At 44.5% G+C, this 27,515-nt stretch overlaps 1 long non-coding RNA gene across 1 annotated transcript; it reads left to right on the top strand.

Annotated features, from left to right (window-relative positions):
• Positions 1–9,263: 9,263 nt before the first annotated feature.
• LOC144112585 (uncharacterized) lies at positions 9,264–26,698 on the top strand. The gene is made up of 4 exons (XR_013310336.1): positions 9,264–9,401; positions 14,393–14,512; positions 24,464–24,578; positions 26,528–26,698. It is a non-coding gene; the product is annotated as an uncharacterized LOC144112585 (long non-coding RNA).
• Positions 26,699–27,515: the final 817 nt, after the last annotated feature.

A 27,515-nucleotide genomic window follows, 5' to 3' on the forward strand; every position in this document is an offset into this window, starting at 1 on the left:
TGCTAGCTTCAGAGCACCAGTAGAAGGCGAGAGTGCCCCCGATTGCCGTTTCTGATGCATATAAAGAAACCACGGTAGATGTCTATTTCCAAAAACAGCGAGCTAGTTAATTTCATCGCAAGTTATAAGCATCAATTCGGGAGAGGTCTTGGTGGTTCTTTAACACGAAATATGTCCATTACAGGTCAATTCGGAGTTTATAATTGAGTACGAGCCGTTTGTTTAGCAAGTTATCGATAACGAGACGTCCATAGATAGCGCGACTTGCATCATGAAAAATGGCAGTCTTTGATGAGAGCATACTTGGTGTCTCTGATAAAACTTAGAAACATTCGCCAACTTACCATTGACAATCTCAAGCGGAGAAAGCTCTTCATCTATTGCTCCGTGCACAATACTCGTCGTGAGCGCCAAGGCTAGCAGAAGAAGCCTTATACAAACTTTCGACATTTCTTCACTCTCCTGGAAAAGGGAAATTATTTGAAATTTGTGACAAATTATTTTCCTTGTTTTCAAAGGTTTACTCAAAATACCCCGTCGTTTATTGCAGTTATCAGCACCGCTGGTAAATAACACTTTAGTATCGGTTTATTTCTCTCCACAAAAACAAAACTGGTATGAAGAGAGTGATACAAGGGTCTCAAAACAGAAGTTTTGCATAATTTTAATTACGAAACAACATATCTGGTGTCACCTGGAGCACACATGAATTCTAAACAATGCCACATCTAATAATTCACCCGCTTAAACATAACTTTAGGCTTGGAGCGTCGTGTATTCAGACACTGGGGCCAATGTAAATTACTTCGGCGTAACTAATTATTTCAGACGTGGCTTAATTCGCTCCTGCCCCAGCCCTAGCCATTCTAGTTAGCTTAGTTGGTACAGCGACGTTCGAGGTGAGCCGGCAGTCCCGGATTCGAATTTCGGATAGCGACAAATTTCAGTTCACCTATCATGTCTCTGTGAAAGTTATATAGGCTTCTTTTGTAGCCTTATGAGTGCGCTTGGTTGGTTGTCTTTGAGTAATTATCTTTTATCAAAAACGAAAGCCTCCTGGAGAGTTTTCGTAAACATTGCGCCAATACCCACTACTATGTAACCGCTAACCAAGAATGCAGGATGCATTTCCTACACTACCTGATGGATGGATCATTTTGTAGGCCAGAAATTTGGTTTGTATGAAACTCGAAACCGCTACTATGTGAAATTTCCACCGCGGGGGCTCAGTTGTCAACGCACTCGTCTACTGAGGCGGAGTACTGGGGTTGGAATCCGATCGTGGCAGCCTTATTTCGATAAAGCGAAAAACATAAGGCGCCCGTTTGCTTTGCTATGTTAGTGCTCGTTAAAATCTTCATGTCATCGGAATTATTCCAGAAACCTCCACTACGGCACCTCTTTTTTGCTTTCCTTCGCTCCCTTCTTTATCTCTTCCCTTACGACACGGTTCGGATGTCCACTGAAAAAAGTGAATCAGGTATTGAGCAATTTCCTTTTCTCAAAAACCAATTTTCAATTCGCTATGCCAGCCAAAGGGCAACCGAATAGAAGAATACAACTGTAGGTATGCCTCTCTGCTTTAGCCGCTCGAGAGAAATCATTGCTTTTTCATTGCTTCTTATGTCCACCCCCAGTTTAATAGGTGCCTATAAGTTTCGCAAACTAAAGACGCAATGTTTTCCACCGAAGATTTGAGTATATGCATTCGCATCGTGCAAAACACTTTCTCTGGTAAGCAGTTTCCAGCGTTTCTGTTTTAGCGGACTATTCATTTCAACTTGCCAAGTTTCTGTCACATGAGCATGTTAAACATTTACCATGGATGCAACGCAGATGGGAAAAACGATGTGTATCCGGAGCAGCTAGTGCCGCCAGATTCCCTACTATCAGTGCTGTTCTTAAACTGCAGAGAAACTTTCGCTCGCCTTGAGCTACCGGCAGATACGAGAATCCGCCTCGGAAGTGTTCGTAAAGTTATACACTACACGTAGATTTAATTAGACCACAATCTTCGAGGCATATATCAGGGAAATTATGATGACCGGTCACAGCCAGTTTGAAGGAATGTGCGCTTGTAATATGTGCGTCAGGCTATTTTCTGCTCAAGTATATCTTATGTTTTAATTACGCTTTGAAAACTGAACTGAACAGTTGAAAATAATTTAAGAGGCACTGGGCACTCTTATTTCTAATGACCTCACGCAGATGGCGCAAAGTTCGTTTAAGCAGCACTAAAGAACGTCGTCATATGCTATACACCTCAATAGAGATATCTTTGAAGAAAAGTACATTTGTTGCACGGTAAGAAAAATTATCTTTGTCTAGCACTGCTTATGAATTCCTGAAAAGGAAATGTAATACTGCAATCGCAATTGTAGAAAGAAATACGATGCGATCTTTCAAAGTAATTGGAGATAATTGAATGTGTTTAGGCCTCTTAATTGCGAGAGGTTTGTTAGTATAAATGCGTACAACTTCACAGCGCATCGGTCACGGGCCGGTGGGTCGAACGTAGCTGCCGGAAACGAATAGTCTTGTTGGAAGGGTATTCCAGAAGCAGAGCGAAAGATAGCACTTAAGAAACAGACAGTAATCACCTAATAAAAAAACACACACGTTCAATGAATAACTAGTTCAAATAGATTACTTCTAAACTGCTGTGCACTGGTAGAGCCGCCTTGTTGCGACATCTAACCTGCTTTTCGGTAGCGCTGTGGGTGCTAAAATTTGTAAAAGTTTTAACAATGGAACCAAAAATTGCACGTGTAACAAAATTAGGAATATTTAGAGGCCAAAGAGTACTCACCCGTCAAGCGGCGAGATATTTTTCAAACTGTAGCTGTGGTGCACCGCAGCGGTGTAAATGTTGCCTCGAAGCACCGTTTATATATATTAGTTACTAAACGTACTGCAGTGTTTGAAATTCTAGTGACGGCATGCATACGTTTCGAATCTGACAGCCACTACTTATAACATTTTGAAAGGGTAAGCAAGTCATCACCCTTTACGACTCTAAAAAGAAGGAATAGGTCACATGAAATTCCGGTAGCGAATTTAGTTCAGTCTCGGCGGTATAGTAACGGCACAATCATTGCTTACGACACCCTTATGTGACTTGCTACAGCTGATATGACGTGGTAACTGAACTTTTGGTTTGGAACAGCAGTAGAAGCGCTAAAATTTCTAATGACTAAGCCATCATAGGTCGCGGGCTGAAAAGTGAAAAAAAGAACTTCAACAGAGGAGTTTGAACCAGTACAACAAATGCTGCCGTCTTTCTTGCACCGCTTTTTACAATACTATATTCTTTTTTTCGGCGGCATGCTTTCAGAGTGACTTGTTAACCTGTTTTCTAGATTTCATTTTGCAACTACACCAGTACGAAAAATAATCCTAGTGTTCATGAGGTATTTCTAAGCTCTTCGATACCGTATTTGTACGCAGTGCACTGACCACAATGAGAGGAGTGAAAACCAATACTAGATAACTTGCGATAACAAATAGAGGGCAGTCTGCATTATAAAAGGACCGTTAATAATGACGCTATCGCAGACATTAGGTGGAGGAAGGAAGGTTCAGCAGGCGGAGCATTTACTGCGCAGGCAAAATCAATTTAAAAGGCGGAAAACGACCGCCAGATAGGCTGTGGTTGCGCAATTTTTGCATTGTGGACACGGAACAACTGGGCCAAATCTTTTCTGTAAGGCCGAATACAACGATTTTATAGGGACAGCAATGTGCTAAAAAAATGATGTGTCGGGACGGGTGGAAACAACTAGTCGGCCTCAAAAAACTCAGCTTTTGAGTTAGAATTCAGTCCCTCCGCTGGCCCAAGAGAATGCCTTCTGTAGACCAATGGGGAATTCTTTGCTCCTTCAGGGAAAGTAAACTCCCTGATACATAGGATGCTGTGGCTGTTGCTGATGTAGTTATTTGCACGACGAACAAGCAGAAAAATCAAATGGCAATTCAAATAAAAAGCGTGACGTGAGCATTTAAAAAAGAAAAAAAAAGATGTGGAGATTCTTCTTGGCTCATCGAGCTAGATATTTCTTATCCGGTGTGGTGCATGCGATTTCATATTCGAAGGCACTTGTGGAAAAACCGCACAAAAATACCGCAATCGCAAGCTTTTGTTATCTAAATAACTCAGCAAATCATATATATCTGAAAGGCTATACTAACTGAAGTGCATGCATTCTTACGCTAAACCAATCTCGTTTCAGAATTTTTATCCATAGCCGCGGCGATCGAATTTCAAATGAGGTGAAATTCTAGAGGCCCGTTCATTGTGCGATGCCAGTGAACGTTAAAGAACTCCAAGAGGTCGAAATTCACGGAGACCTTCCCTATGGCATCCCATATATCCTGAGTCGCTTCGGGACGTTAAACCCCCCTAAACCAAACCAAACCATTTTATGCATTAAATTTTTTTCTCTCTCACTCAGAAGATACTTGCTGGGAAGCCGTTTACTTTTATTTCAGACGCCTCTCAAAGCTTACTAGAAACTTGTTTTAGTCAGAATGATTAGGTTCTCGTTCTGGGTCGAATTATAAAGTGTCGACAGTCCCTATGAATTATAGTAGATCTACACTGCTAACACTCCGCCGGCGTCACCATGTGGCCAAACCTTTTATTTTAGCGCGTGGCCGAGCGCCTTCGTCTCCAATTAGCACGGCTGTTCGGCAGCCCTCGACCCAGTAATCGCCTGTGCTCTCCTTATTCTCGCTACGTTTGTCGCTGAAATTTTGTGTAAGCGTGCTGAGTACCATATCATGTAGGCTGGCCACGACGATATCCTTGAGGCTCGTGGCCGACGCGCGGAAGCCAAACCCCACAAAGTGAGCCGTCTCTTGCAACGCCCGCAACTCGAGTTTAAGCCACTGCCAACGCCGGTGCGGGCCCTCACGCCCACCACGGGCAGCTTGATAGGCCAATACTCCGGCAGTGCACCGTCGTTCGTCTTTCTCCCACCTCTGTCGCCACCGTCCTCCCACGGTGGTAGGTTCGAGAACGTCGAAGATTGGCTGGTCAGTTTTCACCGTGTGGCCGCAATCAAGCAATGGGACAATGACTGGTAGCTGCTGAACACGCATTTCGTGCTGCAAGGCTCGGTGAAGATGTTTGTGGACAATGAGGCGTCTTTTTCCAACTGGGCATTTTTCCACTGAGAGTTACTCGCCACATTCAGTTCGAGAGAGATAAAGGGATACGGCGAAATTGCCCTTCGCTCCAGGTGACCGCACTTTAAAGTGATAGTAACTTCGTTTATAGGGAACATGACACAACTCTTCATTCAGGCAGAACCTGCCATGCCTTAGGAGACTAAAGTATGGCACTTACGCGCGGGGCCAAGGAACACCTGTTTTCTGTACTCATTCTGGACCCTGCGTCTACGCCTTCGTTAAGGATGACACGAGCATAGAACATGCATTGCAGGAATGGTGTGCACACTACGGCTGTCAGCAAGCGTAGCAGACACCAGTGCGCGATCCTGTCAGGCCTAGGAGATGAGGCGCCGCAAGAGCTTGTGCGGAGCATTGTCCGCGTAAAACTGCGAAACTTCCGCTTGAGTGTTTCGTCGGCAAGAATTGCTTCTACAGGAGACGCCGTCCGTTACGAAATCTGGCGAGCGATGCAGCCATCTTCATCACTGCTACAGAAGCAGTACGTCATGTATCATGGCGATGCCCAACGCTTGCATGCCTCCTCGCCGCAAGCGTACCGCCCTGTTGCCGCACCACCCCACCGTTACCTACTCCCCGTCGAGCAGCAGCAGGACACGCGCCCTGCTACAAGCAAAGCGCACGTATGAATAACGTCTAACAAATGAGCGCACAGCTACCACTGCTGACCGCCCAGCCATAGTCTTGGGAATTTCCCGTACCGGAGGGTGTGTTTGAGAGGATTCCCACCGGTCGCAGCTCGGCGCAGCTATGGTGAAGGACCATAGGACATTGAATAGTACCTAACCGCTAAAGTGCTGCCTCCATCCTCGCAGCAACGCTAATCCCTATCACCACCTCTGAGGCGCTTTGGTTCGCCCAGCGGGCCATCATCCTTGGTCAATTCAGAGGCACGTCTCCTCACCGGCAGAACTGAAGACGACATCCTCCGGGGGTAGGGCCGTCGCTACTTTGCAGTCACCAGCCTCTACCCGCTGTTTTCACGCAACGGCCCGAGCGGTGACGACCCGATCCGACTTCCTCACAGACATGCTGCGAACGATTAGTTTCTGCTGCAGCTTTAGTAACCCATTAGAAGTATGTACCGCGGTGGCTGAGTGGTTATGGCGCTCGGCTGCTGGCCCGAAAGACGTGGGTGCGATCCAGGGCCGCGACGGTCGAATTTCGATGGAGGCGAAATTCTAGATGCCCGTGTACTGTGCGATGTCAGTGCACGTTAAAGAACCCCAGGTGGTCGAAATTTCCGGAGCCCTTCAATACGGCGTCCCTCATAGCCTGAGTCGATTTGGGACGTTAAACCCTCATAAACCAGAAGTATGTAGTAACGGCACTCGTGGATACCGGCACTTATTGCTTTTTTTGTGAAGAGCAGCAAACTAGCCGCGACCCTCAAAGTTTCTTCGTCTGAACCAATGATCCGCACTGCTGGTGGATATGTCATGATGCCTATCTGCACCTGCAGATCCTGCCTATTCAGATCTGCGGTCTCACTTTCACTGGTGTCTTTGCCGTAATGCACGAGTCATCAAAAGATCTGGTACTGCGCATAGATTTCGTTTAAGAGTAAGGTGCAGTCATCGACCTTCCGGAGGTTACGGTATCGTTTTCCCCCCAGCGAGCCTTTGGTAACGACACCGAGCCCCGCAGAACACTGTTGCGCATATGTGACAACCTCATAATGATACCAGCCGCCGCGATGGCTGAGTCGTTACGGCGCTCGGCAGCTGGCCCGAAAGACGCGGGTTCAATCCCGGCCGTGGCGGTCGAATTTCGATGGAGGCGAAATTCTAGAGGCCGGTGTACTGTGCGATGTCAGTGAACGTTAAAGAACCCCAGGTGGTCGAAATTTCCGGAGCCCTCCACTACAGCGTCCCTCATAGCCTGAGTCGCTTTGGGACGCTAAACCTCCATAAACCAAACCAATCAGAACGATACCTCAGCAAGCTAGGGGGTTCCTCACATTCGAGTGTGATCACAGCACTGGCACTCAAGGCATCGCTGAAGCGAACATGCCGCTGCTACTTCCTCGGCAAGTTTGTGCAGCTCGAGGCCTTGTACAACTTTCCGATATTCGCACCGAGATCTTATTGACAAACCCCTCCTGTATATCTCAACAATTCACGAAGAAAGCGGCGGCCGATTATTCTGAAGCGCGGTGAGAGTGTAGCGGCGAGAGCTGTTTATACAACACGTCGGACCTTGACGAGGCGAATGCTACAGCCAGTATTACCGACGTGAACCCGCAGCTCTTCACAAGCACGAAACGCGGTGTGGAAAGCACTATCCGTTCCTTCCACGACTGCTTTGCGACAACTCCGAAGGTTCGACAGACGCCGCTCAGCAACCACCGATTTATAGTTGACGGCGACCAAAATCTCAGCGCCCTCATGGGGTGTGTTGACAAGAACGTGATGCCAAGGGCCATAAGTCCCACATTGTCAGCGCTAGAGGCGTTCTCCAAGCAATAAACGGTGCCTGCGACCGTTTCTGTGCCTCTGCACGTACGATCACCAGTTTGCTCACAATTTCTCTGAGCTTGCTGAGCCCCTGACTTGCCTGAAGAAAGGCGCCAAACCGTTCTGCTGAGGCCAGGACTAGGATTAAGTCTTCACGGAACTCAAATACCGCTTCCAATACATGCCTGCATTTGGCCATTCGGCGAGAAGGCCGCCCCGGAAATGCACAGAGAGGCCAGAAACGGTGGCCTCGGTGCCGTCGTTGCCCAGTGGCAAGACTGTATAGAAATCGTGATTGCTTACGCCAGTCATACTTCTTAAAGCGAAAGCTTTACCGGTCTAGCGATGCCGATTTCGCCGTAGGCTGCCGTTTGACCGTCACTTCACCGCGCCGCCGAGCCGAGTCTTCAATGTCGCTGTGCCGGGGAGCTGCTGCGGCCTGACCTAGTGATTTAGCCGAGCAGATGCGGCTTGGCGTCTGTAACATTGAGTGCGTTCCGCACACTGGATAGGCAGTGCGCCCACCCTGCCGCTCTATCAGGTTGCAGTTAATGGTTGATCACGAGAGGTTGGCCACCCAACGAACGCTGTGGCCTATTGCTGCAGTGCCGCGTGTCTGCCACAACGTTGTCAGCGCTTATGAAAGCAGCCCAGCTCTCTTTCTCACCACCACCACGTACTCTTGGAAGCTCGACTTGAAGCTTCCACTGACCCAGGGAGCTAATTATGCGCCCTTCATTTCCTCAAAATCATCGCCCTCTGAACGCTGTCAACGCCAAGGCCAATTAGCACAATGAAAGCTGACTGCTTTCGCTTTGTATATCGTAGATTAGCTGAGCTAATCTATATTAATTTTTGTTTGTAGGTGACAGTACTAAACAATTCGTCTCAACTATGACTTTCCAGTAATTCAAGGCTAACTGCCTATTAATGCTTCTTCCTCAAAATGATTCTCCCAGGCAACAGTGTATTTGATTCAAAAGCTGGTTTCAGGGCAATAGACATTGCAGTATTGGCATGAGTGGCCCTTCAGAATGAAGTTCCAGGGCTTCAATAGAGTTTGTAAAGTGTTGTCTGCTCTCATGGCCTTGGCAGAGTCGTATATTTATGTTATTCGAGTAAAATGTTCAGTTTTTAATCAGTGCTCGTGCCCTGAGTGTTTCTTCTGCCCGTTTTGTGTTGCGGTGTTTCATCTTCTGAAACTGTCTGAGCCGGTTTTTATTAGATGTTTACCCCGCTGGTAATTTCTCTATCAGTGCTGGTAACTGGTGTAAGTAATTAGCCAAATTACTTCTTTAGAGTATTGATCACAGTATGAGAATACACACGAAACACTTTGATATTTGTGTGACACTTTTTTTTTCATTCTGGAACCAAGTGGGGACATCAAATCCGACAAGCTTCTCTCAAAGTTCAATGGTCCGAAGTAACATTGTCTCAGGGAAATATTTTATCGCATGCGCGAACCTTGCCAGTTCATCGTCTTTAATGTCATTTTAATGTCAAGAGTATTTTAATGTCAAGCAGTAGAGCATTTTTCTTCTGTCCGCTTGAAATCGTCCAAGATACAGACGTCAGTATACTAACTTCGTCTTGAATTTAAGAACGCAGCTATTTAAAAAGGGCGGACATTTTAGACAGCAAGCAGTCACTGACAGGCCACGATTGCACAAATTGTCTATAAATTCGCTCTTCATAAGCTCCTTGAACAGTGCTGTTGAACCGGCCACAATTTGAGCAAGGGCCTGAAATAGTGTAAGTGAATTCTCCTTAAGGGGTGCTAGTATATTCCGTTCTTAGATTTAGTGAGATTTTTGTAAATGCTAGAGCCATGTAGAAAAATTCGTGTTTTACGTTAAGGTGCTCTTCATAAAATGGCGCTAGCTTATTGATAAATCGTCAATAAGACTTACGCAAAGGTGACAAAGGTCCCTAGGAACTACCTACTGTTGACGTTATTGACACGTTGGCGTAAGAAGACCACATCAGCTAACTATTATTCATTGCGGTATTTTCGCCCTAATTATGTTTTAGGTAGCTTCCAATATTTTAAGCTCTAGGTCTAAGAAGATGACCGGCTATCAGTGTAATAGAAGCACTCTAGATATTATAGCTAATATTAGCCCCTATGACTCTTCCTCGCTGTATTGTCCAGAAGGGTAATATATAAAGAACAGTGTATAGCAGTATTTACTATTGCAATGTAGGAAATAAAAATCATCAATGTTATCTATATTAATTACGCACGACATCATTTTACCCACTTTATCAGACGGAAGTGACATGCGACTTTTTGCACTTACGATCCGAAAGTTCAAAACAGCAGGCATTGAGGAGCGCAGCAAGAAAAGAGAACCTCATAACCTACAGCGTCCCGAAAATAATCATGGGATTATACCTTGAAGCACAAGGATAATGTAACGAGAACAGAGGAAAATTTGTGTTTTCTATAGCCCAACAAGCTTGATGTAGGAAGTGATCAAACGAGTGTGCGCTCGGCACAGCATTCAAATGCAAAAAATATAGTTCCCACACGAATTGAAAGAATATCTAAAAATCACAACAAACCTAGCAATTTTTTATAAAAATCGAGTCCAAATTAGGACATATTGGAGTAGAAGGTGCATAGAAACATTGGTAATACTAGCTTTCCCTGGTTCTTGAAAGAACCCGAACGTCCTGTTATTGTTCTCACAGGTCATAAATTTTTCTTAGCTGATTGAAACCTCTTTAAATGCATTGTGTGCGGCGCGTCATGACGTGATATTAGTATCTGGATAAAACTCTGCCATTTTACGAACATTATAAATTTAAGAACTGGCAGTGTCCATTGATTGTTAAGTTCTGAGAAGTACAGACGGAATCATATGTTATACAAAAAGCCGGCCAAGTTGTATATAAACATTATAAACAATCTGGCACTTAGCACGGGGATTCAGAATTGTAAGCTGTAAAGCGCGCCATTATCGCGCGTCCTGTCTATTTTTTAGTCTCTGTTCTCACCGCTACTCCTTTTATATTATGTGAAATGAATTATGGCAATCCCGAAGATCTGGCGCAGCGCGTGTGCCTTTCTCTTTTCTGAGATTGAAGAAACATTTAGAATGCTTAGACTCTAAAGAAGCTGTTTTTCTGGTGCATAAAAAGTCTGAATTATTAAAGTGTGAGATATCTGAAGTCTCGTGTAAATAGAAAGGTGCTGAAATTAAGGTCTTCGCTAAGAGCTCTCTTATATAATTTTTAAATGATAGATGTCTAGGTGCTTAATTTCAAATCAGTACTCCATGCTATGAAGCGGCGATTGTGCAGAAGTAGTGCGCATGCATCGCCCGCAAGAGGTCTGGGGTTCGAATCCCGGTGCCGCTCAATTCTCCACCGGGTTTGAAAAAAAATTGGCGGCGATTGAGCTCTGGTTAAACCTGGAGTGATGCGATAGCTTCAGCTCTCCGAGTGGAACTTGCTCAGTTGAATTGCAAAATCTGTTTTTCGTCGCTCTGTTTCGCTGGGCGTTCCTTCATATCTGTCCCACTTGACACGGCGCATGCGCACAGCTGTGGCAGCTCGGTTTCGCCGGCGAGCCGTGCCGCCGGAAGCAGCAGCTGCTCCGCACCACGTGATCATCCATGCCGCCGTGCCGACGGAAGCTGCTCCACACCACATGGCCAACCTGTGGCGGCGCTGCCACGCTCAAGGCTCGAAATGCTACCGTATTGTGGCCATCATTACAAAAAAAAATTGGCGGTGGTTTAGTTTTCCTTAAACTTTGAGTGACGCAATAGCTACATTTGGCCGAGTGGAACTTGGTCAAGAGACTAACCACGTGACGAACCACGTGATCAGCCATGGCGCCGCGCCACCGGCAGCTGCGGCAGGACTAAGGTTCTCTGGTTTCGGACAGGCCGCCATCAGAATCTGAATCTGGCAACGTTTAACGCTACAAAATGGCATTCCTCTGCACCAGTAGGTATGAATAAGTTTGGGTCAGCATGAACCTTGGGACGCACCAACGTAGATAGACATATTGAAACACGGAACAGAGCTGACTAAGAACTTCAATGAAAAAGCGCGAAACGCGACGAAAATTATACAGTGGGTAAAGGCGGACATAAGGATGGAGAGAGGGCAAAGCACATGAACAAATTTGCCGCAACAAAAGCAAATATAACAACAAGACCTTGAAAAAGATGACGGAACAGCCGTCAACGGGAATGCGAAACCAGTGACAGCAGACAATCTGAGGCCGCGTTGCAAATAAAATCAGTCCTTAGAGCAGTTACAACATAAGATCTAGGCCACAGACCAGACAGCGGAAGAACCGAAGCCGCGTCATAAAAACAAAAACACGAGAACAATAATACCAAATAAATAATAATTCAAAATACAGCGCCAACAAAACACGCCGAAACAAAGCTAAGTGTTTAAGCATGGAGATTTACATGAGGCTGAGAAAATTTTAAAATACCTTCCTCGCTTTCGAGTGAGACGAGAGTCGAGTTAAAACCAATAAATGCCAAAATTAACACGGCTAAACACTGCTAAAAAGACTAAAACTTGTTGTGGCAGATAAAAACACAAAAAACGGTGGCGAACAGGATTTTAAGAACAAACGGGGCGAAAAAATTGGTTAGTTCATGGGACAGGGCGAACATCATGGAAGTACGCTGTTTCTTTCGTTGACAGTGTAACTGATGTGGTGCTTACATAGACCTGTCCTTTCTTATGGATGGCAACAGCTTCGCTCAAATCCCTGGCCAGCATATCTTTTTTTTTTCTTCCGAGGATCAAGATGTTGTCCAAGTTGGCCTTTAATGGGTGCTCAGGCTGGCGGTAACGAAGAGCCAGGAAACCTAATGAGGCAGTTGCTCCTAATTAATTTGCGTGTTCTCTAGCTCTTCTATTGACGCACCTGCTTGTGTGCGCGATATAAGAATTACCTCGTGCTACAGGGAAATGGTACATGACACCCTCGTCGCAATCTGCGTATCTTGTCTGGTGGTTTACTGCGCAGGTCATCCTTCGCTCTTCGTTGCTGACTTGGCGGCACCATCTGAATGCTTTGTTGGGCGCATAGCAAACCACCTTGACTGCTTGTTTTGCGGCGATCTTTTTGAGAATGCGAGTGAAGCTATGTACGTAAGGTACAACAACAGTGTTCTTGCTGGTCCAAGTTTGTTTCCCCGTGGTGGCTGATTTCATGCGCGGCAGGTGGTGAAGCAACGCCTCACTCACCGTGGTCACCATTTCTTGGGAATAACCAGCTTCCCTTAATCCCCTAGAAATCTTGCCATGGTAAGCGAGGCGTTGCTTCACCACCTGCCGCGCAAGGAATCTGCAACCACGAAAAAAAAACTTCGACAAGCAAGAACACAGTTGTTGTACCTTACGTGCATGGCTTCACTCAAAATGTGAAAAAGATCGCCGCAAAACTAGCAATGTCTCAAACTGACCCTGTGCCTCCAAACTTCTTAATCTCCTCCGCACAGCTCCCGAAAGAGAGGGTCAGTTGGAGACACATTGGAGAGCCCTTTTCACTGCAGTGAACGTAGGATGATGGGGTTACGATGATCCCCCCAAGGAAAATTTAATGATCAAAGGCCACTTTTCCCGCACACTGAAATACGTAGAAAATCACGTGCATCCCTTTTCAGTACAGTTCGTGTGCAAAATATTTGACCATTGATTTCGATAATGTCATATCTTGAAATAAGCAGGTTGAAACTGTATGTCAGAATCTAGGGGTTTTGTCGGAACAGCTCTATAAACATGTGAAGCTGCAAAACCCTAGAGATAAAAAAATAGCTATATGACTTAGTGAAAATGTATTACGTTGTGTCATTACGCTGCATGAATTTTGAGTGGGCACTTTGAAGAATAAAATATATAGAATCATTGACATAGGTATAAATACTTGACATATAGTGTTTCAATGGGTGTCATAGATAAAAAGAACACAGCCAAGCTTATAGATGTTATACCCAAAGAGGAGTTACATGTTTACGCAATGCATACAAAACAATTTGTAATCCTTAGGTTTAGAGCTCTGAAAGAGAAAAGAAAATTTAACATAAGAAACCATACTTTTACACACTCAAAAATATACACGAAATATGTTAACAGGCGGACAAATTTTTGTGATTTTTCGTCAGTTATTCATCTGAGCACAAATTATGTTTTTCTTCGATTGCATGGGCAAAGACAGCACTAAGAAACATGTGCTTTTTACGATTTTTTTTTAAATTCCAAAGGGAACAATACTGATGCCAAGAATACGTTTTTCATCTTTTTTTCTAAAGGCTATAAAAAATTTAGAGCTGCGCATTACTTGTGTACGTAGCTGTCTTATGCTGGGTTGCAAAATATGTGCCACTGTGAGGAAGCTGTATATCCACAATTTTTTCTTCGTTGAAAAGTTTTTTTTTACTTGTTTGGAATGAAGAACCACTTACGTATGTTGCTGGCTGACAGTGCCCTACGTAAGCACAACATATTTAATCGACGCAGGACTGCGTAAACGTAAAACGGGGGAAATAAAGCGGTAACAATTAAAAGTATGACCCTCAGCAAATATAAAAGCATTAGTGAGTAAAATGTAGAAAACGGAACGCAACTTTACATGGTCTTTTACGGGACACTACACAACACTGACGTTTCGCAATTGTTCGCTTAACACGAGCAAAGTGCTACATTGTGAAAATAGGTATGGTGCTTGATTTTCTGCATGTGGTTTGGTTTGTTACGCTCTGCAGAGTCCAGAAAGTCCAACATGCGCCAGCTGCTTTTATTCTTTGCCCTATTCGGAGCCTTAGGAGCAGTCACAGCAAGACGATATTCCGTGTTGCGCGATCAGTCACTGCACACTCAAGACGGTAAGTTCACGTTTCTTTTGATATTGCATGGCTAATACACAGTTCGAGAAAGTTTATGCATACTCGCGACCTCTTCATTTAGCTCTAAATATCTCGCTCTACACCCAGTCAGGCATATGTTTTTTTTTATACCACATAGTTAATTTCATCACAGGTAACTGTGATAAAATAAATTTGTGTTACGCCGATGCGCTGACAGTGATTCCGCTTATATAAAAAACATGCTATTCGCTAGCAGGTGACTTCGTCAGTGTTCTCTGGCTGCTGGATGTTGAATTGTCTGACGGGAGAATGATATCTGCCACTCGCTCTCGCACTTTGGGTTGTTGGTGTCGGACACGAGAGACTTCTGCTTGTTGGCGTTCTCTCGTAGAACGCTTTGGCTACGGTATACGTGGATCATTTACAGCTACAGCGGCTCCATTTGGGTAGGGTGGAGGGAGAGGGAAAGAGTTTAAGTTCGGTTCAGATGCATTTTTACGAGTATATGCCCGGATGTGCGCCCACAGCAGTGTACATCAGGGGCGGAGGCTTTGCATGTGAACGCATGCACGCTTATACACACGGACACACGAACATACGCACGCGCACACACAGACACACAGGCCACGGCAATTTTTGAGAAAGAAGGCTATAATGCTAACGCAGTATAGAAAACAATTTTCATACTCTAATTCCCAGTGGTATTCCAACCAGTGACGACGTGAGAGAAACATCGTTTACATTTGGTTTAGGCTACCTGGTCGTCTGCGAAGCTTACTTTTGTTGTAGTTAGATATAATAACAGCAACCTCCATGACCCTTTTCGTGCCTTACTTGATCGGGTCAATTTCAGCGATCTCGAAATAAGGCCTCACACCACCATCACTCACTTACTCCGCCACTCATCAAAATTCTGGAAGGCGCACTTGTCAAGAAAGGGCAACCAGACAGGAGGTTAAATTTGCGCAGCGTGTACCTCCTGCGCTAAACCTTACTGTTCTCATGATAGAGTCCTCGTTGAACTCGGTGGCTTTGCGCCTTAGAGTGAAAGCAATACTTTACCTGGTCAGACCGGCTCACTTATTTTGTGTGAAGCTTGACCTTGAGGGTGACCTTAGCCAACTCCTAAGTAATTAAGAAAATACAATAAATATTGCCTCGACTGGGATTCGAACTCACGGCGGCTTCATCATGTGGCACTGCAGGAGAGCAAAATGCCATCGATGCAGCCGATCACGCCTTGTGTTCAACTGCAGCACAGTCTCGTGAACTTCATCAACTAATTTTACAATCGAACTAATATCCAGACTCTCGCTCTGTGTATTCCGCATGTCTTCTTCATAAAATCATGGTACAACGTCGCGAGACGTACCGACGGCCTAGCAAAGCAAAATTATGAGGCAACCATTCTAAACGCGTGGTTTTCAAAGTCTACCCGATTTCACTACCTTAAAACCCTACCACTTTTTTTATCCATGCTGTTTTTCCACACTCTAAGCACTACTTTTAAAATGAAAAGTTCACACGGTATTCGGAATTCTTTCATCGCAGGCAAAACTGCTGTAGCGTAGAGCTTTATCTTACTGTCCCATTCATGAGCCTGCAGAAGTAGGTCCTAAAAGAACACTGCATCACAACACAACGCTAATAATTTCATTGATCAATATAGTCGTTGATCGCACTGAACACGACAGAAACGTCCTATAGCGCGAAGGTATGTCCTTTCCTAACGCGTATGGTCCACATTTGAGCCCTAAAAGAGCTTCTCATGGCGTATTGAATCTATATATGCTGAACTCATTCTAATACACCGGTGTCAAAGAAGGCTGGCATAGCCAACAAGAGGTAGGGCGGCGATCGCCGTTACAAAGTATCGGGCAGATCAGAAGGGTTGCGGTGGCGTCGCGGCGGCGGCGACTGCGTATGCGATTCAGAGGTACAACTGCCAGCTGCGTGGAATGGGGTACACTACGCCGCTGCGCGCGGCGCCTGCTTTCACGAAGTGAGCGGTCGGGATTGCGGCTTCTCACCCGAAAGCTGCCTTAGCTGTCTCTGCCGACTTTATTTCATCACACTCTTCCATGATTACAAAAAAAATGGTGACCACATGATCATAGATAAAAATCTGGACCTTACACTTTAGTAGCGAGGAGGCATGATGAGCTGTATTTTTGAAGATATACGGAGTCGAGGTATATAACACGAGTTAAGAGTCAATGTCCAGCAGGAGATTTAAACAGAATACCTTTAGTAAGCACTTCTTTGTTAAGGAGAGCCAGTTTTCCAAGTAGGCTATTGTCTGGTAAAAGGTTAGGGAGAGTATGTGTGTTTGGGAGGGGGGGAAGGAGGAGGATAGTACTCTAAACTGTATATTGGAGGTATGCCGGCCGAGGAGGAGTGACTGCAAAATTGGTTTGGGGGTGATGGAAACGTGTCTTGCCTATACATACCTGCCGATACAGCACACCTTCCTATCTGAGTGGTGTGCGGTAACTTAGATAGCGCACTTGATAATCCTGACGGCGGCCGCGTAAGTACATTGCTTAGCAGAAATTCGCAATTGACACGAGCCGGAGGGGAAACGTATCACTCCCGCGACGGGCCGTTTGAAACTAGTGAAGCTTCGGGGTTTTATAAATTCAAAATCCACCAGCTTTTCACATTTACCTCATCATACGGATTCTGGCGTGTACATAGCCAATTTACACTAGCTTTCAGTTCATTTCATTTTCGGGCTCTTGATGGAAATTCCCATCTTTCTGCGCGAAGAGTAAATTAAAATGAGTAAAGGGAAAACACCTGGCATTGAGCCAATGTTGACATATTATGTTATTATATTACATAAAACGTGTTATATTTTAACATATATATATAGCAATGTCATCCAGAAATGTAAACATAATATTACGGTTGATGAAAGCCCATCCAAGTTCAGGATTTTTTTTTCTGCGTGGGGGGGGGGGGGGGGGGGGGTGCTGGACCCGTCTAAACCTGGTTTGAACCGGTTGGGTCCGTCAGAACTGTTTCGAGTGTCGATCCGGAGCCGATTCTGGAACTTAACCCGAAAGGCGTGAACCCGAATCCGAAGTGAACTAAAAAATATCCTGTTCGACACCCTGCAGACGGTTCTTGTTTTTTTCTCCTTTGGAGACTAGGGGTGAACTGGGACCAAGAAACTAAATTTTAAAATCAGAGTAGAAAAAGACAAGAATCCTACTTTACACCAGATAATTCAGAGCACCGAGTAAAATAGGTAATTTGACACATTTTACTCTATAGTGACGGAGTTAATAGTTCCACATATGGAGTCCAGAACCGCACACCAACCATTTAAAATCCCAGTTGGGGTGATTCTTGTTTCCAGAGGAGACCACGTAACTAGTACGAAAAGCCAAATTTTCTCCAGCTACAGAGCTGAGGGTAACATAGTTAAGAAATCTTTATTAATTCAACTGGCTATTACTAACCACCGACTGCAAATATCAGATTGCAACCAGACGCCCAAATCTAATAGTTAAAAGGTGACTATTGGAATCTAGGTGATGACCAGCGCACTAGTTATGACGATGAACCAGTTTGCTGGTTTCCGTCAGCACTGCTAATACTAATAAACAAGTCATTTTCATCTAAAAAAGCTTACTTTTAATAATTACCTCGAACCTTTTCAGAAACACATGATATATCAACATGAACGTGGAGCGCTAAGCTTGCATGCCAATGAAATTGGTGACATTGCATGCATTTCCAAAAAAGAAAGGCAGAATTTTCTGATATGTTAATCTTACATCTTGAACCGGTCGCGCATCTCTTTTCGAGCAACTTCGCATAATAATCGACAAATGAGTGCCAACTTGCGGAATCCAATTTCAGCTCGCAAATAACCTGCTTCCGCAGCTATCAGCATGTTTGGCAGTTAACTTCCGAGCACCCAATGATATCTAAGGGTTCCTTCGTGGTGAATACAATAAAAATGACGTGAATTGAGAATTACAAACCCTTCGGTTCATGCCGATATTCCTAAACACTGCCATATTTAAAGGGCATTTCAAAGCCGTTCGGAAGTCTTCATAGATGAATGAATGCCCAAAATTTTGCTCCAGTTTGTTCAGGAAAAGACGGAGGATCTCTATTAACCAGAGGAAGAGGAGGAATATGGGAAAAAAACAGAATGAAGCCTCAGAGCATCAGCAACCGTTTGAACTAAGAACTTATCTGAGTCTCTTGTTTTCCTTGTTCTTGTGCTCTGGCCCCCTGTCTGCTGGTCCCTGTCGGCATGACGATATATGCGCCACATATTTGCCTTTATGAGGTTTCACTACAGTCGATGCTGGCGGTGTTCATAGCTCGAGGAGCGTGCACAAACTTTTTATTAAACACTTTTAGCTCAATACAAGCCTGCATGAGTGTGCGTCAAAATAAATGTTAGAAATATCTTTAGGCGACAAACTAGGGAGTTGCTAATTGCATGAAGTAAAGAGCTGATCGAGACAAAGCAATGGACCTTGAAAGCTCCACTGAAGACGACTCTTCGTAAAAAATTCGGAAGTACCTCCTAGATCAGACCACAATGTTTACTATGATAATTTCAAAGGCGTTAAAGTGCAGAACTGGCGTGTTTTAGGAACTTCGACATAAAAAGATGTGATTATACTGTATGTTGGGAAGGAATATGCGCTAGGTACAATCGGGAGCAATAAGAAATGAAACAAAGTGTGATCATTTATTTATTGATTACTCTGTAATTTTGTGTGACCAGCATTGTCTTTAGTCTTCTAAGTAGTTTTTGTACTGCGTGTAATAACGAAAAGTCAAGCTCAATTTTCGTCAAGCTTCAAAAGGCGCATTTCTGCCGAGAAACGTATATCTCTCCCATATTATCCACACGACTGCACTTCGCTACCGCCTGATGTACATTCCTGCTTTTTTAGGGGCGAAATGAGTTGCCTATTTATAACAGCGCGAGATATAAAAGAACAAAGTTTTTCGAGAAGGAAACATATTGAAACGGCGTTAAGGAGGAAAAGACAACAAGAAATACAGACAGCACAAGAATGTTGTTAGATTTATTTCATTTCATTTCTTTTTATTACCTTAAAGGCCCCAAAAGAGGGGTGTTACATAAGGGGTGGCAACAATTAAAAAGCACAGATTCACAATAACAGGAAAGTTTTTACATTTTCAGCGAAAAGACTTGGGCAAGTGATGATGGCAACGTTGTTTGGAAGGCTGTTCCAGTCTGCGGCTGCACGAGGAAAGAAGGAATTAGAAAAAGTGACGGTTACTAGTTCAAGAGTGCACATTTACTTCATTGCACAATAATTTCCTGCTACATTGAAACCTGATTTCTGAATTCTGCCCATGCCTGAATGTTCTATAGCTAGCCCTATCACCCTATCGCTAACGGCATGATTGAATGGTTTCCCTCCGGACACAGGAAATCCCTCCGAGAGCAAAGCGATAGGAGGTATTGAATATTTACCCTACCACCGCTTGAACTTAGCCTTCATACTTCACTGAAGGAGCATATGAGCTGCGCTTTTGGAGAACATGTAATTGACTATAAAAAAAAAAACGTTGCTGATGTAGGCTGGCCGCAGCTTCTGGAAATCAGGACTACCCAGGTAAAAAATTAAAAATATTAGTTTGGCAGAGGTTTGTCTCTTGATTTTCTGTGGTAAAAAAAGCCTATTTTAGAAGCAAAGAAACAGAAACGAGCGTTGCTGCATTAGGTCATTCTTGCACGTCGCCTTAAAATCAGAGACCTGGCGGATACTGCAACGTTTAGCTATCCGTTCTTATCAGGACAAATGAAAGACCAACTCATCTATTTTCCTGATAATTACGGTCGGATAGCCTATGCATCCGATGACTACAGTTTAAGGTATGAATCGTACTCGGGCTCATTTATCGTTATCTTAATCAAACACAACATTTTTGCTGGAATATTTGTGCACAATACTTCATGACTTGGAGAGAGTTTGAGGTATGTATGTGCACCCAAAAACATTATAAACATACTTTCCTTAGCTATATTGGAAAATGGTGAGGGCTTCCTCGCTAATGAGCCCTGAGTGACCGTGCATGAGAATGACAATAGGGCTGACAGATAGTGGACTCGAATTGTTGCCTTTCAGATGGCCTCACCTATGGGGAAGAAATAAGGTAACGAAGAAGATTCAATGTATATTAAGAGCAAAAGCGCTAGGTAGGGAAAGAAAAATGAGAGGTGTAATTTTAAAGAAAAGGGGTAGGCAAAAACTTTTAGAAGTATTAATTTTTTTTACCAAATTTGAATTCGCAATCATTCCATCACGGTTTCCAATGGGTCACTTGCATGTGCACGAATTATTTACTCCGAAATTTTACCTTTCACGAAACCTTGGTGTTGACCGACCACGGCTCCTTTCACATCTATGCGAGATTTGTAGGCCTCTTATGTTGATAAAACAAATGTAAAAAACGCCTATTTTCTCCATATTTAGCAGAATAGTTACTGATCGTCTGGCAACAGCAATAAATACATAAAGTTTTGTTTTTAGCCAAAAGAATCCTCAGACGCTGCCGGTATCTCTCGCGACGCGCGTTGTTTTGCTTCTCTTAAGCCTTGTTTCATGGCCAAAGTCGGTTTTTTATTGGTTTGAGGCTACGTTCTAAGCGTCCATGGTAAGACGAAGACGAAGAAGTTATTTCAAAAGCGTCGTTTTCACGGCAATCGGCATAAGTTCGTTCCTTGTGGCACCAACTCCCCGTAACGCATTCCGACGCTGGACGCAGCTGCACCCACGTGCGCTTCTTCAGAGCTGTCGCACTCGGCAGCACGCATGAAGGACCTAAACGCAAGTGTTTGTGACCGTAGCTATGCTCTGATTGATACTGACATGCTGTCGTGTGCCATCGTTGGAAGCTTTGCGTGTAACGTGTGCGGTGGGGACTTTTCAGCTGCTCGAAAAGGCAGCGCGAAGAGCTGACGTTGCTTGCACTTACTCTCTCTACGGCGTAAGGTGCTCTTCTTCACACCAATTTCAGACGCCAAACAGAACACCATGGGGCCTCTATGAAGCCAACGTGATGGATGTGTATGCCTTACGATGCATAGGAAAAGGTGCAGCTGCTGGGAGCACTTTGTGTGCCATGCTTATCCTCCCGAAACCACCCACAAAGTTTTAGGGGTACAATGCGGAACTGCTCACCCGTGTCACTGCTGCCGCAAAAGAATCAATGAAACGTGCAGCAAAAGAAGCAGTTGAGCTCAATGACGAGGATAACGATATTGCCGTTGCTCTAGAGGGAAGCTAGCAAAAGCGCGGGCACACCTCCAATAATGGCAGAGTTTCTGCCACCAGCGTTGACTCCGGAAAGGTTCTCGACGTAGAAGTGACGACAAAGTATTGTTCTATGTGCGTCCACATCAGAAGGCACCTCTTCTGATGTGGACCACGAACATAAATGCCAGCGGAACTATGAAGGTGCTAGTGGTGGCACGGAGACTGTAGGAGCACTGTGTACATTTCGACGAAGTCAGGAGCTACATGGTGTTCAGTACGTAAGGTACCTAGGTGACAGTGACAGCAAAGGCTTCCTCGCAGTGGAAGCAGCGAAGCCATATGGGAATGGCGTCAATATTTGGAAACTGGAATGTATTGGCCATGTTCAAAAGAGAATGAGCACCCAGTCGCGAAAATTTAAAAAGAAATGAAGGGGAAGACGCTGTCCAATGGCAAATCAATGTCTTGTCGGAGGGGCTTGACTGGTGCTTTATTAGACAAAATTCAGACCTATTATGGCTTGCCATCAGAAAACATGTTGGCTGCTTGGACAGACAGACAGACAGACAGACAGACAGACAGACAGACAGACAGACAGACAGACAGACAGACAGACAGACAGACAGACAGACAGACAGACAGACAGACAGACAGACAGACAGACAGACAGACAGACAGACAGACAGACAGACAGACAGACAGACAGACAGACAGACAGACAGACAGACAGACAGACAGACAGACAGACAGACAGACAGACAGACAGACAGACAGACAGACAGACAGACAGACAGACAGACAGACGGACGGACGGACGGACGGACGGACGGACGGACGGACGGACGGACGGACGGACGGACGGACGGACGGACGGACGGACGGACGGACGGACGGACGGACGGACGGACAGACAGACACAGACACAGGCGGGCGGGCAGGCAGGTAGGCAGACCTTTTATTTATGTCGATTTTCATACATGACATGCGAAAGGCCGAGTGGGCCACATATTTCCACATGGCGTCCACTGGTGTACATCCATCTCACGGTCTCTGTTTAAATGGACACGGCACGTGGTGCCAGTTCAACAAGAGTGAGATGAATGGCGAGCCCTACTTCCACAAGGAGTAGTTCCCACCAGCAGTCCTTGTGGCTGTGAAGCCAATCTTCAAGCAGCTTTCAAAACCTGAGCTTTTGAAAAATGCCTCCTAGAAAAGACTTCGGAACCCGAAAGGGTCTTTCAACTGCGTCGTCCGGGAGCTCGCCCCAAAGAATGTGCTCGTCGGTGTCGAGGCGTTGAGAAAAGCCACCATGGATGCTCTCCTAACGTTTACCGGTGGTAGCGATGCCAGGGCCGACATTTGGAGAGCGTTTAGTGTTTCTCCGGGTTGCTTCAATGTACAACTGCTGCAGGATGCTGAACGGAGACGACTGTACTTTGCAAACAGGGCTGCACAGCTGGCTACAAAAGAGGTCCTAAAAGCAAGGCAGCAAACGAAGAAAATAAAGACTCACTCTGGAGGTGACTAACAGGCTGATGGTTATTAATTTGATGCATCCCCATGCATTTGTAGCGTGGAGGGTTGGAAAAAAGTGCATTTATTTACTTAAATACTACTTCTCTCGAAATTTTAATTTCCGCAACGGTTGCCCCCTCTTATCTGGAACCGCAGCAGCTAGAAACATCGATTTCTCGCCAACAATAATGCAGCGTAAAGGGCAAGCCACTGTACTAGAATATAAAAATTAGTTCAAAAAATTTTGTTTCACAAGGTATTCATTGCCTATTTTTGCCTGAAAAATGAGTGGCTCACTAAAAACAAAAGCAAAGAAGCCTTTTCATATTACATTAAACTTGAGGCTCAGTAAAGAGAAAGTAGAAAGGTAATTTCAACGATATCAATGTGACTGTTTTGACTAAAACACACTCGTGAGAAAACGGGTCACTAACTTAAGCTAAAATATATGGGAGGTTTAGGACCTACCCTGTCCCCTTAAAGCCGAGGAAAACAGCACAGTGGGTCAAGGAACAAACGCGGGGTTTTGACACCCTAGGCGCAATCTAGAGGAAGAAATGGGCTACGGCAGGGCTCTCTAATGCGAAGGCAAGAAAACCAATGGTCGTTAAGAATAACGGAGGGGACACCAATACCTGGCAAGCGTAGAACGCGACGGCAGAAAGTTAGGCGGGCGGATCAGATTACGAAGTCTTCGGTGATAAGGTAGCTGAAACTGGCAAAGGACAGTGTTAAATAGAAAGATATAGGAGAAGCCTTTGTGATGCACTGGGCCTAGTCAAGTGGATGATGATGAACATGCAGAAATAACATAAAGCGAGCGTAAGGGCATCTTTGCTATTAGGTGCATACATTAAGGCAGCAAGGGTAGGTATTGTAGTGGAGTGCTTCTACTGATAAACATAACTATGTTGACGAACAGACAGCTGGTATCTAGCAGCAAGGTTTAAAGGAAGCTGTGAGGTCCTAGGTAGAAAATAAACCACCCGTCTACATGCAGGATACTGCAGGGAATAAGGCTGCCTTTCGCGACCTTTTCACTTATCCCTGGCATTACCTCTCAGCCCTTAGGTTTGGAGATCATTTCTGGGCTTTATTGTAAACTACACTTATTTTATTGCACAAATGTCTAATATACTCAATTGTCGACTTATCCACAAAACCATTGTCGCATCTTTTTGATTTCCAGGAGTTTTCTGGTTTCGTGGATACGCGCTTTCCGAAGAGGGACAGAAAATGGAAAATCCGTGCGAAGGATGGGAGCGGAGCACAGTTGGCGATATCCCGCAAGTTAGAGTGAAAGGGTAAGACGAAAATCAGAGTACAGACTTCAGTTTAATTGCAACTTTAGCTTATGAGCGAAAAATGGCGGGGTTGGATATTATGCACTTTCATGTCTTAGCAGCGACATTAGTGCGAAATCCCTGAAATTGTAAACAACTTTTTCGAATCGCGGGGCTGAAATGTCTGCTGGCGTTCTTCCTTAAGCATAATCACTTCATTGCACATAAAATAATTAAACCAAAGCAATTTTATTTATTGTAGACAACAGTGAGGCTACAAAATATTGTGCCTTAAAGAGATAGCTAAATATATACGGTTAGTATTTACAGGCTATTCAAATAATCAGCAAATAACATTTCCACCGTCAGCACGCTTAACACGAACGCTCGAGCGCGTGTCTTCCACTGACATTAGCGCCACTGGGCGTCGGCTGCTGTGCCTGAGAGAATATTTTGGTGGAAGCAGGGCACGAGCTGTCTTTGACCGCTGCAAACACGCCATGCATCATGTCTCGGACGCAGCGCCTAACGCTCAGGGGTTGTAATATCCGCGCAGGATGCGCAATCGAGCGTTTGTGTTAAGTGTGCTGACGGCGGTAGTAAGAAAACAGCAGTTAGTAAAGCGCAGACATTGGGGAGGAAATCAATGAATTGTTATAAACACTACACCTTAACCTGCAGTTCCCTAAGGTGCACCAAAATGAAGGCTTCTAAGCAAAATCGTTTTTCGCAGTCTAATAAAATTTCTTTTGGTATCGTCTTTTGACGATTAAGGTTCTCCGAGAATCGCTTGCTCGAAAAAACAGCCCTTCCTTTCGGAAGAAATTTTGGTCCGTCTAGGAGTCTACGCCATATCCACAAAAAGATTTGCGCTGTCGATTCATTGTTGTCATTTTTTCTACACAGGTCTAGAAACAGCGTTGTACATTTTCGAACAAGTGTACTCAGTGGGTTAATCATTTGTGGAACTCGGCTGGAGAAAAATAAAATATACCTAGTCACAAGGTGTCGGTTCTTGATATTTTATGTAGCAAACCAATTTCAGACGCAGAATTCATTTTTAAGGTTAAAGGTTAAAAACCGTTCCTTTTATAGAGGTAGTATTTTTGTATTCTCTGGTGGCGTGGATAGTAAGAGGCTAACGGAAATGCTTCAAATTAGATAAAGACACCACAGCAAGACATCTCAGTCATGAACCAGGGTGATAACCGTAGAAGGAGAAGGCGGGTTGCCGTGGAAGTAAAATATGGCGAAAGCGGAGGAGTGCATAACATGAAGGTGGTTACCAAGAGAGCAATACGAAAAACAGTTACGAGGAAGGAGGAGGCGACGGTACGAGAGCCCGAATGCGGAGTCGGAGAGTGGGGGCCACTGGAAAACCCTGGAGGAAGTTGACTAAGGAATGAGAAGGGAGAGCACGGTGTGAGTGGATGAATATGGCACGCGCCGTTTTCGGGGGATCTGAGGCTTAGCGACGGCCCGCTGTGCGCACGGAATTGCAGATTATAAAGGAATGCTCTATGCAAAACGGGTATTTGCCGAAATCTAATAAAGGCCGCTTGTATATCGAAACTTATATGCATGTCACATTCAAATTCTTTCGCTCATTATACTTCGAAATGAAGGCCATGTGAGCTGCCGCTGAATCACGAGTAACACGTTAGCGACCATCTTGTGAACGATTTATTGTTTCGAATGGGAACTGCCTCCAATCGTGATATGTTGCACACTTATAAAAGAATAGCTTTGAGTTGTTCTCAAAAATTCAATTCTATGCTTTGGTGTATTTTTGTAGAAAATTCAAGAATATGTTTTTGTGTGCTGCAGAATCATTTTACGAAAAAAAAATTATAGAAATCTGCGTGACATGGTTAGCACTTAAGTCTATCTTTGGAAAATTATTGACCGTAGGCCCGCTGCATATGCGATTTACATTATTCTTGGGACGCAAACTGTTTTTTTTTCTGCAGATGTCCCGTCAACACCATCAGCGCAAGGTACATCGACGAAATCGAGCAGAACGAAACGAATTTATATCCTACATGTTGTACAAGGCCTTGAAGCACTCTTGTTTTTTTCTGCTGATTCACTGTTGCTTCGGACTACGTGTGGTGGTGTAATAAATAAAGTGCAGAAAAATATTACAGACAATTGCAAGGCATGCAAGTAAAGCAAACGCCTTAGTTGCGAGTCTTCTGTGTCTTCAACCAATGACACTTTATAAAAACTCACGTTCCATCACTGGGTAGATTTCACTGCACAAAAAAAAAACTGCTGCAGCACTGTTGCATTTACAGCTTAACATTTTCAGCGCAGTTACCTAACGTGTATGCGCTCAACGATGAAAACTAAATATATAAACACTCTATTTTGTTCTCGCAAAGTAGTTAAACTTTACAGTTTCTCATTTTTTTAATCGAGATTTATTCGGGCACGAACTTTTAGAACCGTTTAAGAAACAAAAGTGGCAGTGTTGGCATATCGATTTCGAAGTCCTAAAGATTTATGTAAAAACGCCTGTGTATAACTTTGAAAATATCTTAGTTTTTAACCCTCTCAATATCCTCCACTTGGGCATCCTGACGTTTAGCCTGCTTCGAGATGTGGCCACCGAGACCCTCAGTAAAACTCACGTGTCTAAGGCGGCCAACGCTTAGAGCATTTTAAACAAAAGCAATATCTGGCTGGCTATTGTTGCTGGCTTGCACAAATTTTTCAGGCCATGCTCAAACGATAGCATGGATTCCATTGACCATTTTATATTTCATTCAAGGCAAGGTTCAAAATTTGCTTTAATGGTGCAGGTAGACATTTCTTGGAAAGAGCCGGAATTCAGGCACTATGATCTTCTCTGCAATTGCGACTTTGAATGCAGGATATAGCTTGTTGTTTTGACCCCATCAGCCATGATGTTCGCCAGACGTGTAGCTCAAAGGAGCGCATTGTTGGGCGAATGGG

Source organism: Amblyomma americanum, unplaced genomic scaffold (genome assembly GCF_052857255.1).
Source record: "Amblyomma americanum isolate KBUSLIRL-KWMA unplaced genomic scaffold, ASM5285725v1 scaffold_427, whole genome shotgun sequence".
Lineage (NCBI taxonomy): Eukaryota > Metazoa > Arthropoda > Arachnida > Ixodida > Ixodidae > Amblyomma > Amblyomma americanum.